At 45.6% G+C, this 15,828-nt stretch overlaps 1 pseudogene; it reads right to left on the bottom strand.

Moving 5' to 3' along the window:
• Nucleotides 1–352: 352 nt before the first annotated feature.
• Nucleotides 353–15,828, bottom strand: part of LOC147125206 (uncharacterized) — a 31,042-nt pseudogene continuing 15,566 nt past the window's right edge.

The raw sequence follows: 15,828 nt of genomic DNA, 5'->3' as shown, positions 1-15,828 counted from the left end.
CCTTATAACTGTGAGGTTCAGTTAGTAACTGGACCAATGGAACTATTACATCCAATAGCCACTCTCGCCACCCAACCCCCCCACACCCCCACCACAATCACACTTACACAAAGCAGTCCTGTATCCAACCATCCACCAATTGCACATGCCCCCCCCCCTCATTGGTCCCCGACAATTCATGTGTTCGCATTCATCAACAAGCAGCTGAAAAAGCGAGTTACCACCATGCAACCAAGAATGGGCAACACAGATAAAGTGGTGCTAAGTAATAAATTTTATGTGATTCTAGTAAACAACAGAACCTTAATAACCTAACATTTGAATTAACAACCATGTGCATACCCTTGTTGAACTAGAAAGCTTTTTCCTTCCTTTTCCTACCGCTCCTATGTGATGCAACCTCTGTGGCTTCAGCAGAGGTAGAGGCAGGCTGCTCAGGTCCCTGCTCTGACTGTTGAGATGCTGGCCGATGACCTCTGGGTGTTGGAGCCTGTGAGGGCCCTGCCAAAGACTGCTCCAGCTGCACCTGTGCAGCGGCAGAGTCGGCCTATGAGAGAGGAGGCAGCATTTAGGGTGCTGGCTGATGGGCGGGCAACGAGTGAAAAGTGGGGGTGCTTTGAGTGGAGTTCCCACTTCCATGTCCCCTTTCACCATTATGCCTCTCATGGGCCAGCCGCACTTCACTCCTACGACTCTGCAGGGGGGCAGCTTGGAGCAGATCAGTGGCATTCTGTAAGGCCAAGGCTGAGGTGTCTGACATCCTATTTAAGGCGCCAGACAGGTTGGCATCCACAGTCTGCATGGCCGTCGTCAAGGCCTGCGTGGACTCATTTGATTGCCGTGATTGATGTTCCACGGAGCTGGCCAATCTAACCATGGAGGAAGACATCCTCGCAATGCCCTGTGACATCAACCTACTCATGCTTGAGCTGGATGCCTCCATTCTCTCTGCAATTGTGCAAAGTGTGCTTGGAAGGCCTGCCAGTACATTGCAGATTTTCTTCTGTCCCTCAATGATTATCCTTATTATCGATGGGCCCCTGGTGCAATATCTGTGTCCAGCTGAGCAGAGCTTGGAGAGGGCTGTGCCCTCTGACACGGAGGGTTGGATTTTCCCAGCCCTGAGGAGGCGGGTTTGGAGGTGGGACTGCTGGGAAAATGGGAAAGATTGGGAGCGGGTCCCAACCCCACTCCCAACCTGCCTCCAAACCATCTTCCCGGGAGGCGGGTCCCCAACTCGCGTAGGGACCTGTCTCCTAGTGACGGGGAGGGTATTAAAGCCAATTTACTGCCTGTTAACAGGTAGTTAACAGGCAGTTAAGAGGCTTTTCCCCATTTTCAGCCTGCTGATGCAGCCTTCCCGACGGCAGGAAACCCCGCCATGATCAGTGAGACGAGCTGTGTGTCAGCTGCAGAGGTAGTGTGATGGGTGCAATGGTGCACAGGTAAGTATGACAGGTGAGAGAATGTAGTGAGAAATATTTTTATTATGTTTTATGTATCTGCGGGTGACAAGTTTGATGTTTCTGTGAAGCCTCATCTGATCGGCAGAATTGACAGATGGCTTCTGCAATCTCACATGCAGCTGCCATCTATTTTCCTCCTAAGGAGAGAGTCATCGGTAAACCTGGGTGCAAGGGCTCACCTTTGGACAGTGATTGTCAGCGTTTGACAGCACCTCAATGCTGTCAAACACTGACAATTCATCTGTCAAAAAATTAAGGTGCCTGTCACTTTAACAAAACCGGCAGCTGAAGCGTCATGCACTGACGTCATCTGACACCGGCTTTCACTTACTTGGCTGGCAAGCCCGCAGGATGGGCTTAACAAGGCCAATCAAGAGAAAATAGCATCTGTTCGTCAGACGTCGCTGGGGGCGGGACTAGACCCCCGAAACCAGCAGTCCTGCTCCCAACGCATCTCCTCGGGTAAGATCCCGGCCGAAGTCTCCACAGCTGTCCCTGCCACCACTGTCTACTCGTGTTCACTTGTGAAGTGTGAGTCAACAGGTGAAAAACCAACGAACTGTCTAACTGGATGCACCAAAGTGCGAGTATCTGTGCTGGTGCATGGTAAGCATGAATCCTTTGATGGTGCACCCTCAGAAGGAATCAGTTCCCCTGAGGAATCGTCGTCCGCGAGGTTGATCAACTCCTATTGCACATCTGAAGGCCCTGGCAGAGAGAAAAGATATGAATTAGTACTGGCAAGATAAGAATGTTGCAACTTAGTATTATGAAGATGATTATATTTTACTCGCTGCTAAAATCAAGTCAACATGACTGAGTGATGTATGACATGAGGGTGGCTGATATTGAATTCTGCCACCAGGTAGCTGTGAGGTCCCAGTCTCTCCATTTCCGATGGCCAGGGATGCCGAAATGTCATTGTTATAAATCTCATCATCATGAAGAAACGACTCATGAAATAACACTGGACGGCCAGCTGGTGGCACCGTCCAAGGAGTATAAATACTCGGGCGTGGGTCCAGCTTGCCCAGGGACATTTTGTAAGACAGGAACTAGTGAAGTACAACTAGACCTCCATGTTCTGAAACAAGTTGATTAAAGCCTTGCTTTATACTCAAACCAAGTGCGTAGTGAGTTTTATTACGTCAATCATTAACCTTTGTTGCCTCCTCCTCGGCAACTGTCAACTGCACAATCTATGGATGGCCACCTCTGGTCCTCTCACTAGCATTCTGTGCTCTCCTCTCCTGCAACAGGGGAAAGAATAGACCTATGAGTGATTGTAATGGCACGTGTTCACCTGATGGATGCAGTGCAGTTGGTGAAGGTGACTATCAGGGAGAGACATCAAATTGCACAAAGATCAGGGAGAGTTGCAGTGGTGGATGGATAGATGGGAATGTGAGGAAGTGCATAGAAAGAGAATGATGGGTGTGCTTACAAGTTAAGTGGGTTTGAGGAATTATGTGATGGAGTAGGCTTCACAAGGCAAAGTGAGAGGGAGGATGATGTGCACAGCAGGATGTAGGTGAATGTGCAACTGCACTCACCTTTCCTGGCTGGGTTAGATCATTAAAGTGCTTCCTGCACTAAATCTAGGAGCGTGGCACAATACTTCTGCTGCTGACGTCCTCGGTCACCTCCAGCCAGGCCCTCTTTGTTGCAGCAGCAGATTTCTTCCTCCCATTGCTGGGGAAGAATATCTAACTCCTACTCTTCACTGCACCCTGCAGTACATCAAGCAATGCATGTTGAATCTTGGTCCAGCCCATGTCTGTCCTGAATCCATCACAACACTTCTCCTTCAGTTTGCTACAGCTCCTAACTCCGCCAAATTCCATCCTTAAATGCTCGAGTTGAGATTGCGCCATGTGGATCAGCACCACGCCCTCTGTCGTGCACTGGAGAGGCCAAGCCATGAAGTAATATTATAATGAGGTGGCCCTGTTGAAATTGCACATTCTGATGCACCGAGGCTCCTTCCGGGTTTCGCACTCGATATCGCACCTCCCCCCACACCCCGCTCCAAACACGCCTCAGAGGTATTATCGGGGCCAATAATTCTGCTGTTTTTCTTGTAACATAAACATTTTCGCCATATTCTGCTCCAAAAGCCAAAGAAAAATTCAAGAAAAAGCTCCCAAAGAAGCTAGTCAAAATTCAACCAAAAATACATAGCTAAAACATATCATGAAAAGCAACTAAAAAACCTAACCAATAAAGGCTGTGTCCTTTTAACAGCTTGTTTTGCATGCAGCTTATCTCTAATGTCAGGTGCAAATAAGCAAATATACGAATCAATAATCAGCTGGGCATGAATCCATCTTTTCATACACACAGTTCCAGCAGGAGTTATTGGATAGGGATCAGGAAGAAGAACCCTGACCATTTTTTTCCTACACTAATCTAGGTGTAATGAGGTACAATGTAGCATTCTTAGTGTCCAGGGTGGGAATCACAGATCTCAGTAACTTGTCACAGACCAGGGGTCAAAAATCGGTGAACTTCCTGGTCTTTATGTCTCAGCAACTCATTGGATAACCTCGTTCAGCCATCGAGGAGCCCAATATTTTTCTTTTTATTCAAAGACTTTGTCAGGTAACATAGTCACAAAATTTGTATGTATAAAACTTTGACAGGAAGAAAATGAAGCTAATTTTGAACAGCTAATTAGCAGTACTGTATTTTAAAAGCATCTAGCCAGTCAATACAGAGAAGGGCATTACCATTTTGCATGGTTGTTAAGCATAACGAAGGCTTTAGACTGCATAAGTGACCTTCAGACATTCATTTGCAATGGTCATTATAATTTGCAGATTTCTATGTTTTTTATATGCTGTGCTTTTTTCATGTTGAAATCATCAGCACCATTACTGAAGTACAAATCAGGCTTTAAGATTGAAAATAATTAGTCTTGTCTGACCATTCCTGATACCTTAGTGATTTCACTTCTGTTATTCATAAAGCAAGGTTGCAGTTATATTAATGCTTTATGTTAATGTAACGTGATTTCAGGTGCATATTGACGTGAAAATGGCAGCATAAATTGGGAGTCAGGTCAGTGATCTAACTCCCAAGCACAGTAGATTAGGCTTTGCATCAAATGTATTGCAACTCCAGCCTGATGCAAAGCCATCTTTTTGGCAGTATTTTTGAACTTCTGGAAACTTTATAGATTAACTTTTGTGTCTTTTTAATGTTCTCAGAGGAGCAAAGTTCCTACCTGCATAACATTAAGATTAGCCTCCTGAGGAGTGGAGTTCTATACGTGCATCCAAGCAGACAAGCACAGAGGTCGATCGTCACTGAGTTCAGTGAAAGGCACTGTTGGCAGTGTGACTTGGGTCTGCCAACTGAGCATCATACTTTATAGGTACTGGTCTGAGACTAACATCTGCAGCACACCTGCAGCTCAGTATGCAAATCCATTGGCAGGATAGGCGCACCAACGTCCGTGTTCTTGCTCAGGCCAACATCCCCAGCATCGAAGCTTTGACCATACTCGATCAGCTCCGATGGATGGGCCACATCGTCCGCGTGCCTGATACGAGACTCCCAAAACAAGCATTCTACTCGGAGCTCCGGCACGGCAAGAGAGCCCCAGGTGGGCAGGGGAAAGGCTTCAAGGACACCCTCAAAGCCTCCTTGAAAAAGTGCAACATCCCCACCGACAACTGGGAATCCCTGGTCCAAGACCGCACAAAGTGGAGGAGAAGCATCCGGGAAGGCGCCGAACACCTCGAGTCTCTTCGCCGGGAGCAAGCGGAAGCCAAGCGCAAACAGCAGAAGGAGTGCACGTCAACCCAAGCACCCAACCCACCCGCCCCTTCAACCACTGTCTGCCCCACCTGTGACAGAGTCTGTAGGGCCCGCATTGGACTCGTCAGTCACCTGCGAACTCATTTTTAATGTGGAATCAAGTCATCCTCAGTTCCGAGGGACTGCCAAAGAAGAAGAGAGTGTGAGTCCAAGTCCAGTTATGAGCCAAATTTAGGCCAGTTATTTTAGCCTCATGAAAATTTGGTCGTTTTTAATCCTTAGGTTATTGGCAGATCCAGGGAAATGGCAGTCTGTCTGGATTAGCCATTTTTATATGTTTTCAACTCACCCTGTATTGCTGAAGTAAACACTAGTCTTACAGTAATACAGCCAGAGTCATTGGGGTCGATTTTCCTGGAGCTGTCAGGCGGGGTTTCAGGCGTGTGGGGGGGGGGGGGAAATCCCGAATTCGGGGGTCCCGACAGCATCCAGCCCAAAACCCCGCTCCACGCAAGTTTCAAAGGCGGCGGGTACCCGCCCCACACTGGAACCCGCCGACCCCAGGCGGGAAGGGATTAGTGCCAATTAACTGCCTGTTAACAGGTAGTTAACAGGCAGTTTTTAGCCTAATCCCTATTTTGAGGGGTGTCGTGTGGGATTCCCGATGGCTCCAAACCACGCCAGGTTAGAGCAGGCGGGCCGTCGGATTGAAGAAGTTGGAGGGGTCGCGATGTCGGTGTTCAGGTGTGTGATGGGTGCATGAGTGCAAAGGTAAGTGTGTTTGGTGTGTCTAAAGTGTGTAAAGAACTTTTACTTACCTGTACTTACCTTAACAGCCTTTCTTCCTGTAGCCATCAGGAGTCCATCACTCAGCCGGCACTTAAAGCTGAATGGCTGCGATCTGTGAAAAGTGACAGCCTTCAACTTTGAGTGCTGCTGAGAGTTCTAACTGAGTCTGTGCAGAAGGACTCAGGTTAGAAGTCAGACTGTCAGTGTTTGGCAGCTTCAAACAGCTGTGAAACGCTGATATTTCATCTGTCAAGAACTCTTGACAGATGAAATTGCAGTCTGTGATGTCACCTGTTGCCGGGTGGCCCTTAATTGGCCTGCTGAGCCTGCTGGGCGGGCTCAACAAGGTCAATCAAGTTAAAATCGCGGGGATTGGCCGGACGTCGATGGAGGTGGGACTAAAACCCGAAAGTTGTAGTCCCGCCTTCTTCCCGACAGCTTCGGGAAAATCGACCCCATAGAGTCATAGAGCTACTTAAATATCCTGGGGTGACGTTCCTGCTTTGGGCGCAATCGGCAATCCGAGGGCAAATTGCACTCAAAATTGCGCTAGTTTTCAGAAGCGATTATTTTGCTCAAGTTTCTGCACAAACCTATTTGCATATCGCCGAACGTAAAATCTGTCATGAACCAGCACAATCAGGCAGCATTTTAGAACGTAATTTTTTTATTTTCTTTGCATTAAAAAATATTCCTTGATGTATTTAAGAGTGCAGTTTTATGGATACTGCTGAAAATGGGTTTATCACAAAAAATAAGCATTTTTAATCAGAGTGTCTAGTCCACCACATGAGAGTAACCCGATTTTAAATAACTGCAAATGACTTTAAAAACTATACAGAACCATTTGCTAGTTTCATTGGTGTAAGTTTCTAAGTAAATTTTAAAATATATATATATTTAAAAGCTTTTAAAAGGTGCCTATTAGTGTCATGCGCTTAAAAAAAAAGCTTAATTTTCAGAGCCTCCTCGAAGGACTGCAACCGGGCGCAATTAGCAGAAACATGCCATGGTGATTCATTCGATCTGGGGCATAGCCAGTTTTGTCGGTAGGGGCGGCTTCAGCGCGATGTTTTATAAACTCGCGTAAAAGATCGCGGAAACTCAATTTGCGCTGGATGTAATTTGTACTTGAAATTCCGCGACCTTTAGCACTGGTTTGGCTGATTTCGAGCGAATTGTGCTGAAGAAACCAGCATAATCTAGCGGGAACCCCAGGCCTAACAGTATACAGTAATATTAACTCTAACTTTATTTCTGTTCCAAATTGAATACAAATGACAGAAAATGCTTGAATAGGGCCTTTCTATTAGTTTAAAGAATGCCTCTATGACTTCAGGAGCTGTTTTAACTCCGGGGTGGGAATCTGGTGGGACACGCGAGTCGCCCACCCGGGAGCTGCAGAGGGAGGCCTAGTCCATTTTAATGGCCATGCCCCATTAACATAAGAACATAAGAACATAAGAAATAGGAGCAGGAGTAGGCCAATTGGCCCCTCGAGCCTGCTCCGCCATTCAATAAGATCATGGCTGATCTGATCCTAACCGCCAATCCACTATGACAGGACTATCTCCTGAATCTAACAGCATTAGACACACGAAAACAGGAGCAGGATCAGGCTACACGGCCCCTGGGCCCGCTCCGCTACCCACAGGGCCATGACCTATCCGAACCTAGACTCATGTCCAAATTCCTGCCCGCTCCCCGTAACCCTTAATTCCCTTTTCTACTAGGAAACTGTCTATTTCTGTTTTAAATTTATGTAATGATGTAGCTTCGACAGCTTTTTGGGGCAGCATATTCCATGGACCTACCACCCTCTGAGTGAAGTAGTTCCTCCTCATCTCAGTTTTGAAAGAGCAGCCCCTTATTCTAAGACTATGCCCCCTAGTTCTAGTTTCACCCATCATCTGGAACATTCTCCCTGCATCCACCCGGTCCAACCCCTTCATAATCTTATATGTTTCAATAAGATCGCCTCTCATTCTTCTGAACTCCAATGAGTAGAGTCCCAATCTACTCAACCTCTCCTCATATGTCCATCCCCTCATCCCCGGGATTAATCGAGTGAACCTTCTTTGTACTGACTCGAGAGCAAGTATGTCCTTTCTTAAGCATGGACACCAAAACTGTACGCAGTATTCCAGGTGCAGTCTCACCAATACCTTGTACAACTGAAGCAATACCTCCCTATTTTTATATTCTATCCCTCTAGCAATGAAAGCCAACATTCCATTGGCCTTCTTAATCACTTGCTGCACCTGCATACTAACCTTTTGAGTTTCGTGCACCAGGACCCCCAGATCCCTTTGTACTTCAGTACTTTCAAGTTTCTTGCCATTAAGATAATAACTTGCTCTATGGTTTTTCCTGCCAAAGTGCATAACCTCACACTTTCCAGTATTGTATTCCATCTGCCAAATCTCTGCCCACTTACTTAGCCTGTCTATGTCCCCTTGCAGGTTTTTTATGTCCTCCTCACTCACTACTTTCCCTCCCATCTTAGTATCATCTGCAAACTTTGATGTGTTACACTCGGTCCCCTCCTCCAAATCGTTAATATAGATTGTAAAGAGTTGGGGACCCAGCACTGACCCCTGCGGAACACCACTGGTTACTGATTACCAGTCTGAATATGAACCATTTATCCCAACTCTCTGCCTTCTGTTAGATAGCCAATCCTCTATCCATGCCAGAATATTACCCCCAATCCCGTGATTTTTTATCTTAAGCAATAATCTTTTGTGTGGCACCTTGTCAAATGCCTTTTGGAAGTCTAAATACACTACGTCCACTGGTTCACCTTTATCCACCCTATATGTTACTTCCTCAAAGAACTCCAGCAAATTTGTCAAACATGACTTCCCTTTCATAAAACCATGCTGACTTTGTCTTATTAAATTATGATTATCCAAATGTCCTGTTACTGTCTCCTTAACAATGGACTCCAATATTTTACCTACCACAGATGTTAGGCTAACCGGTCTATAGTTTCCAGCCTTCTGTCTACTGCCCTTTTTAAATAAGGGTGTTACATTAGCAGTTTTCCAGTCTACCGGGACCTTTGCTGAGTCCAGGGAGTTTTGGAAGATTATTACCAATGCATCCACAATCCCTACCGTCACTTCCCTCAAAACCCTGGGATGTAAGCCATCAGGTCCAGGTGATTTATCCGCCTTGAGTCCCATTATTTTACCAAGTACTACTTCCTTAGTGATTTTAATCGTATTTAGCTCCTCCCCCCCTATAGCCCCCTGCTTGTCCAGTGTTGGGATATTCTTGGTGTCCTCTACTGTAAAGACTGATACAAAATATTCATTCAGTGTTTTTGCCATCTCCATATTTCCCACCATTAATTTCCCGGTCTCATCCTCTAAGGGACCAACATTTACTTTAGCCACCCTTTTTCTTTTTATATAACTATAAAAACTCTTACTATCTGTCTTTATATTTTTTGCTAATTTACTTTCATAATCTATCTTCCCTTTCTTAATCAATCTTTTTGTTATTTTTTGCTGTCTTTTAAAGTTTTCCCAATCCTCTATCCTCCCACTAGATTTGGCTACCTTATATGCCCTTGTTTTTAGTCGAATACTATCCTTAATTTCTTTACTTAGCCACGGATGGCTGTCTTTTCTTTTACACCCTTTTTTTCTCAGTGGAATATACTTTTTTTGGAACTTGTAAAATAACTCCTTAAATGTACACCACTGATCATGTATCGTCTTATCCTTTAATCTATTTTCCCAATCCACTTTACTCAATTCCGCTCTCATACCTTCACAGTCTCCTTTATTCAAGCTTAGCACGCTTGTTTGAGATACAGCCTCCTCACCCTCTAACTGAATATGGAATTCAACCATGTTATGGTCACTCATTCCAAGGGGATCCTTTACTAGGACATTTTTAATTAATCCTGTCTCGTTACACAGGACCAGCCACCAGCCACCAGCCAGCTGCCTAAAATGGATGTCCAGAGACAGCTTGCTAGTTTTGGGCCTAAGCAGATTGGACGGCCCGGAGACCACCCACCGGCAGTCAGGTAAGTTGCGGGGTAAGATTCGGGAGGGTTTTGGGGGTGGAAAGGGGGAAAACCCGGGGCAGTAGTGGCTCTAACTTTCTTTGTAAGACCTGGAGGAGAGCACTCCTGGTCCTCTGGACCTCACAAAGATAAGTTCTACACTTAAATTACAAGGCCTCTGCTGGGTGGCCACCAGGTTTTATAGAGTGGAGCATGAATGGCAGGCAGTTTAAGCAGTCAAAATAACATCAACATCCTAACTAAGTGATAGGACCCCGACTTGTATACATTTGTGAGGCTCCCACCTGAGTCAGGGGGGTGCTTCAGCTGCCCAAGAAAACTGCTGCGTTAAAATAGCCGCATGGCGGGAAACGAGCAGTAAGTTGATTTCACCCGGTTTCCAGTGGGTGTTCTTCCCGCCTGCTCAGAAGTGCAGGTTAAAATCGGAACTTACTGGAAGAGAGCGGGACCTCACGGACGATTTTAACTGCCTGTCCACCAGTCCAATTTTCACCAAGCGAGTACGGTTAAAATAACCCTTCTCATTTCTTGTACAATGGAAGAATGACAGACTGCAAAAGTGAACTAATTTTATTATGAAGTGCTGGTGGTGTATGTACTTAAAGTGGTGTGCTGTCATATTTCGCCCTTATGTGTTGTGAACTTCTTCATGTTGGACTTGCATAAGTGCCATCAGTGTCCTTTGCTGTGGGTTCAGTGTTTCATAGATGGCATCTATTGTTAATTGTGCACTGGCTCTGAACTACCTCTGACATGAGTTCCAACCAGCAACTCCTTGCTATTCCACACATGCCAGTGGTAGAGAGCATTTTCTCACACTACTCACTAATTGTGTAAACTTAGAAGATTGGGTACCTATTGTAATATATGTGGGTAGAACAGATTAAGGACAGAGACACCAGTTGCTAGTTCATGAGCTTGCTTTACTAGGCCAGAGCAAATTGAGCATGCTTATACTAAACCATGTGACAAACCATGTGATAATACATTACACTGCTTTCCCCTCATAAAAAAATGTACATACTCCCATCTCAAATACAACACAACTATAGTTCCACCTTTCCCAGCATTACATGTACCACATAACAAAAACTCCTGTCTTTTTTCCTTTTAAATCAACTACAAATGTTACAAATGAACAACAAATCCAGTTTAATAACAGGTTTGCTGAGCCTTCCTGATCTCCTTACAAAGGGTTTTGGTGTTGAACCAATTTTCGGGCTGTTTTGTTCTGGTTCTGAAGCGTTTCTATCTCAGATTTGTTTGCACCTGGCACTTCAGTTTCTGAAGTCTGAACGGAGTCAAACTCATGTATGTGTTCATGATCAAGTGGTTCAAGATCACGCCTTGGTTCATCTCTAGTAGAGATCATTTGATCTACATGAACACTTTGGATGTTGTCACCAATCTCAACCAAATATCTCTTGGTTCCACCAACCTGTACTACAGTTCCTATATCCCACTTGTGTGAACTTGACTTGCCAGGGGGACTGAGGACACAAACACACTCATTTTGTCTGAAACTGCGTTCTTTCCGATTGCTGTCATAATAACGTTTCTGACTCAACTGTTTCCGTTCAACTCTTGAGGCCAAATTTGTTTGAACAAGACTCAATCGTGTTCTCAATCTCCTCTTCATCAAGAGTTCTGCTGGGATATGTCCAGTTGTAATGTGCGGAGTAGTTCTGTCCTTTTCAATTTCTTTCGCTCTTTGTGAGGATTCGCGATGGGAACGTGATTGGTTTCTCTTCGCTGTCGTACATTACATGGCTTATGACAGCTCCCACACTATAGCTAGAAGCATCACACATTAACTTAAGCTCACATTCTGTGTCGTAGTGCACAAGTAGAGTGTGATAAATCCATGTAGTGGAACAAGAACTCGAAGAGGCGATATCTTGGAACTAGTACGAGTATTTTATTAAACAAACAGAGTAACAAACATCATGCCTGCATCCTGGCATTCCGCCTTTGCTGACCTTGACAGGAAGCAAACCTCTGACCTTAACAGGAAGCAAACCTCTGACCTTAGCAGCAGCATTGGCTACAGCACCACCTGGTGGATAACCTTAATCATAACATCCCAGATTACTATATCCCTCCCCCCTTAAGATTTCAGTATGAATTTCTTAACAGACAACCATTCCTGAGGGTCACATAAGGAGTTTCCATCATCATGTTCCATACTTGATGAATCTAACAGTTCAGTATCAATCTCTCTGGTGGCTTGCGAGGCCTTTGTTAATGTCTAACAGTAAAGTCCCTGCTTGTTTGTGGTGAAGCCACCAGCTGCTCCTGAGCAGTGCTCAGAGTATCTGACTCTGCAACGATGGTTTCCTCTTGATGAATAGGTTCCTGTGGAATTGTCTCTGTCCCTGGTGGTGGCACCACAGATGCACTTGGATAACTGGGGACAACCCTGTCTTCAGTCATTGCATCTGGAACCTTCATTTCAATTTCCCCTTGTCTGGGAAGTATATGATCTACATGCCTGCGTACTACCCTACCATCTCCCAACATGACCTTGTATGATACTGGACCTGTCATTGAGTCTATGAAGCCAGGAATCCACTCTGGTCCATAACTGAAATTCCTGGTAAGGACCGCATCTCCTTCTCCAAAACTTCGGCTCTTTGTTCTTTTGTCATGGTTCTCTTTTTGTTTGTTTTGTCTGTTTTCCATTTTCCTTTTTAGGTCTGGGTGGACAAGGTCAAGAGTGGAGCGTAGTCTACGACCTAATAACATCTCAGCAGGAGAGAGTCCTGTGGTGGATTGAGGAGTTATTCTGTAGCTGAACAGAACCCGTGACACTTTGGCTGCTAAACTCCCTTCTGCACTTTTTTTCATCATCTCCTTAAATGTTTGTATGGCTCTCTCCGCAAGTCCATTTGAGGACGGATGATATGGAGCCGAGGTCACCTGCACTATGCCATTTTTTCTCAAGAACTCTTTTGTCTCTGTACTCACAAAACAAGTGGCATTGTCACTCACCACAATCTCCGGTAGCCCTTGATTACTGAAGCTCTGACGCAGGCAGTCTATTGTAGTAGTGGCGGAAGCAGAATTTACAGGATAAACATCCATCCATTTGGAATGTGCATCAATGATTATGAGGAACATCTTCCCCATGAATGGACCTGCATAATCTAAGTGCAATCTTCTCCATGGTTTATCCGGCCACTCCCAGGGGTGGAGAGGAGCCGCTGCTGGTGCCTTCCGGTGTTCCTGACAAGTGCTGCATGTCTTGACTAGATTTTCTATCTCCTCATCTAGCTTTGGCCACCACAAGTAACTCCTAGCCAATGCTTTCATACGCGAGACCCCAGGATGACACTGATGTAGTTGCTCTAGGATAGACTGTCATGCTGGCTGTGGAATAATCACTCGTGCTCCCCACAACACGCAACCATCCTGCACACTCAGCTCTGTTTTCCTGACACTGTAGGGTGTGAAGTCAGCCCCTTCCGGATGCTGTGGCCATCCCCTCACCACATATTCTCAAACTCTAGACAGTACTGGATCTTTAACTGTCCATGTTCTTACTTGCTCTGCAGTCATAAGTGCCGTGTCAGTGTCCTCCAACATCAAAACTCTGTCCTCTGGAGCTGCATGGATAGGTGTGCCTGGCAGTGGAAGACGGCTCAAGGCATCTGCGTTCCCATGGTACTTGCCCGCCTTGTAGACGATGATATACTCATATGCCCTCAACGTCACTGCCCACCTCTGGATCCGGGGTGACACCATCTGTGGAACTGCTTTCATTTCATTGAAAAGAGAGAGAAGAGGTTTATGATTGGTGCATATGGTGAACTTCCTGCCATATATGTACTTGTGGAACCTCTGTAACCCCTCTTTGTCTAACTGGGAATAGTTTTTTTCCGCTGGTGTTAGAGTTCGGGACATAAACCCTATTGGTCTTTCAGTTCCATCTTCCATGCAGTGTGAAAGAACTGCCCCCACTCCATAAGGTGAAGCATCACAAGAGAGAATGATGTCTTTCTCTGCATTGTAGTGAACCAGCACATCCGATGACAGCATCAGTTTCTTGGACTGTTCAAATGAAACCCCCTGCTCCTCTCCCCACTGCCACTGTGTTTCCTTACGCAGTAGTTTGTGAAGAGGTGCTAACACAGTTGACAAGTTTGGTAAAAACCTGTTATAATAGTTCAGCAGTCCCAGGTAAGCTTTTAACTCAGACACATTTGTAGGAGCAGGGGCGTCCTGCAGTGCTTGTACCTTCTTGTTGCGTGGATGGAGCCCGGTGGCATCCACTCTGTGTCCCAGGAATACTGCCTCATTCCCCAGGAAAGTGCACTTACTCCTCTTGAGCCGGAACTCTGCCCTCTCCAATCTCTGTAGTACCTCTCTCAGAGTGCTCAGATGCTCCTGGTCGGTTCTTCCTGTCACCAGAATGTCATCCAGATAGATGGAAACATGTGGAATCCCTTGCAGTACACCTTCGATTGTCCTCTGGAAAATAGCTGGACTAGGTGAGACACCAAACGGTAAGCGGTTATATGTAAACAAGCCCTTGTGTGTATTTATGGTGACATATTTCTTTGATTCATCATCCAGTGTAATCTGCAAGTAGGCATGACTCATATCCAACTTTGTGAATTTATTTCCTCCAGCCAGGTTTGCAAAGATATCCTCTGTTTTGGGAATCGAATACTGCTCTAGTTTGGACACCCGATTGACTGTCAATTTATAATCTCCACAGAGTCTTACCGAATTGTCCGGTTTCAAAACAGGTACTATGGGAGCTGCCCATTCCGAACATTTCACTGGCTCCAGTATGTTCTCTCTCTCAATAGACGGTCAAGCTCAGCCTCTACCTTTGGCTTCATGGCATAAGGCACAGGTCGTTGTTTAAAAAACCTTGGCGGTGCCCCCTTGTCTACATAAATCTTAGCTGGGGGGCCATTAAATGTGCCAACTTCCTCCTTGAACACACTCTCATGTTCACTCAACACTTCTTACAAAGTCAACTGTTTGCCCGCATCTATTTGATTTACTGCTCCCCAGTCTAATTTAAGTTCTTTTATCCAGCCCCGACCTAACAGGTTTGGTCTGGTACCCGATACTATAACAACAGGTAGCTGTTCCACTGTGTCCCTGTGTTGCACAGTTACATTAGCTGTACCTAATGTCGCTACTCGTTCACCTGTATATGTTTTAAGATGCAGGGAGCAAGGCTTTAACACTGGAACTTTTGCACGGTTCCACAATTTTGAGTATTCTGCCTTGTTCATTATGGTCACGCCGCACCCTGTATCCACTTCAAAGTTCACCTTAGAGTCATTTACTGTCAGTTGCAATGTGATAGGAGCCACTTTTGGAATGTTCTCTAACATGCTATACATTATGAACATGTCCTCTTCTTCCTCAGCTTCCCCGCTGATGTGGTGTGCTCCATGTTTTTTCACTTCCCTCCCTTGGTTTTGCTGTCCTCCCCCTTTTGGTTTGGATTCCTCCACAGGTGATTTCGCCCTGCAAGCTCATTTTATGTATCCTTGTTTCCCACACTTGTAGCACTTTTCCTCCAGAAACCGGCATTCACTCGCCAGGTGATCGCCCTTGCATCTATAACATGCCTTCACATGCTCACATTGTGGTTTCTGACGCATGTTCAACTTGTGCACAACAACCTGACCTGCAGCTTGCATAGCATTAGCCCTGTCTGAACCCTGTATTTCTTTTACATCTCGGTTCGCTGTCTCTATGGCTTGAGCAAGTTCCAATGCTTTTTCATAAGTAAGCCCAGTCTCG

The sequence above is a fragment of the Somniosus microcephalus genome, chromosome 1 (assembly GCF_052327205.1).
Source record: "Somniosus microcephalus isolate GS21.2 chromosome 1, FLI_Smic_1.0, whole genome shotgun sequence".
NCBI lineage: Eukaryota > Metazoa > Chordata > Chondrichthyes > Squaliformes > Somniosidae > Somniosus > Somniosus microcephalus.
This window is presented reverse-complemented; position numbering and strand designations above follow the sequence as displayed.